This window comes from Pteropus vampyrus, unplaced genomic scaffold, assembly GCF_000151845.1.
Source record: "Pteropus vampyrus isolate Shadow unplaced genomic scaffold, Pvam_2.0 Scaffold207, whole genome shotgun sequence".
In the NCBI taxonomy this organism is placed as follows: domain Eukaryota; kingdom Metazoa; phylum Chordata; class Mammalia; order Chiroptera; family Pteropodidae; genus Pteropus; species Pteropus vampyrus.
Window position 1 is genome coordinate 1,826,387 of NW_011888988.1, and position 2,227 is coordinate 1,828,613.

Genomic DNA, 2,227 nt, shown 5'->3' on the forward strand with positions numbered 1-2,227 from the left:
ATGTATAAATGAAGTAAAGTAAGTGGAAGCATATTTTAATGAATGGAATCTTTATATTTTAAATTTTTTGGTAAATGATGGGTTTTGGTAGCCCAGTAATTTACATGAGATTTTGTTTTTAAATAAATAATGTGGCTTTTAGTGATAAGCCAGTTCTCACACCTGAGAATGAATATTTGTGCTTGGGATGTTTGTGTGGACATCAGACTAGATAGTTCCCAGCTAGAAGACTAACAAGGAGAGTTTGCAAGTTACTCGTTGAGGAGACCTTGAACCGAAACGTATTTAAGTAATGCCCACCCTTTCCTCACCACCCACTTCTGCTACCTTCTTTAAAACTAGTGCCAGGGCTACCATGGACTATGCTATTAAGAGTATCTGTGGGTCTACGGCCATGCCACCCTGAACAAGATCCCGTCTGATCGCAGAAGCTAAGCAAGGTCGGGCCTGGTTAGTATGTGGATGGGAGACCACCTCGGAAGACCAGGTGCTGTAGGCGTAAAAAATAAGGGATTGTAAGATGACGAGGTCCTTGCAACCTATGAGGTCAATCAAGGGTTGCCTCGCCTAAAAAAAAAAAAAAAAGAGTGTCTGTGGCATTATTCTAGAATGAATAACTTAGACCTAAGGAATGTACTGCTGAGAAAACACTGGAGGGAGTGTAGGGGAAGATTCTAAAGCAAGAGCAACTTGTATGGGCAAGGTTGTCCTTCCCCAAAAGATGGACAGGAGCCATCGAGTAGGGTGGGAGAGGGAACGAGATTAGAACTAGCAGCGCCCATACAGGACTTAACGTCTTAGTGCTGTCTCATGGAGTATAAGAAAAGACATTCGCATACAGTTTAAATTTTTTCCTTTTATATTTAGAATGTCTCCTAGTTATCCCAACCCTACAATAAAATCTGATAATTCCATCCTTGCTTGTGTGCTATTGTGAAGAGTAAAGCAACAGAACTATAAAGCAAAGTGTCGCTTACCCTTTATCTACTCCCTCATGGGAATGCATAGAGGGCCCAGGATCTATCAAAGAGACAACATCCCAAAGTTCAAAGATATAACCATCAACAAAGGGACGTGGAAATGATGAGAAGCACAGACTGCTGGCCAGTAAATGCCAGATGACCACCTCAAGACTGATCTAAATTCTCGTCTGTACTAACCCATACTGGAGGAAGGGGACCCTCAGGTAGAGGCAGGCTGATGATTAAACTACATATCTTTACTTGAGCTTCATTTGGTAACTCAGAGTTTTCTTAAATCCCTTTTATCCCGTTTTTCAAAACACTGGCAGTTATACAAATGCCTCTAAAATTATTTTCATTTCCACTGTATTATGGTAGTTTTCCATGTCTCATTTATAAATTTTTACAGATGTGCATTCTCTTTTTTAATTGATTTGACTAGCTGGTAGTTTATTAGCTTTGTGTTGTATTGGTATTTCTACCTCTCTCCCCGCCCCCCACACACACACGAACCAGCTTCTGAATGTATTTATGGATTCTACTCTTAATTCTAACTTATATCGGTTACTCCTTGTACCTTCTTTTTATTCTCACTTCCTTTCCATTGGTTTTTCTGACCATTTCTTAAAAACGTGTTTGAAAATAAACAGCAAATTTATTTTTAATCTTCTTTATTTAAGTAATGAAAATATTTAAGGCTGAATTTTTCTTGGGTCATGCCTTGGCCATACATCATAGATTTTGTCCTTAATGTTCTCGTTAGCATTGTTTTCAGTGTACTCTTTTTTTTTTTTTTTTTCCCTATGCCTACGGCACCTGGTCTTCCTAGGTGGTTCAGCGTTCTCTTAATTGCAGATTTGGTCTCCTCTATATGTCAAGAGTAAACCAAGAGAGGTTTTTTCCCCAGGAAACTGAAGTTGAAGTGCTTATTTATCCTTTTTTTATTTATTTCCAGTTGTATTGTACTATGGTCAGAGAATTATGTCATAATAGATCAACCTGATTTAATGTACAAAGGTTTGCGTTATAATCTATATGATCAATTTTTGTGATGTTTCATGAGCATTTGAAAATAAGGTATATTCTCTATTTCCAGGGCATGTGCTCACGCGCGCGCTCTCTGTGTGTGTGTGTGCACGTGTGTGTGTTTGTGTTTCTCTTTCTTTCTCTCCATACAGATAGACAAGTATGGCAACTTTATTAATTACACTATTCTCAGAGCACAGTGTTCTGAGCTCAGGCTCTGGTGTCAAGCAAACCTGCAT

At 38.8% G+C, this 2,227-nt stretch overlaps 1 pseudogene; it reads left to right on the top strand.

Annotated features, from left to right (window-relative positions):
• Positions 1-384: 384 nt before the first annotated feature.
• LOC111746992 lies at positions 385-499 on the top strand (annotated as a pseudogene).
• The last annotated feature ends 1,728 nt before the right edge of the window (positions 500-2,227 follow it).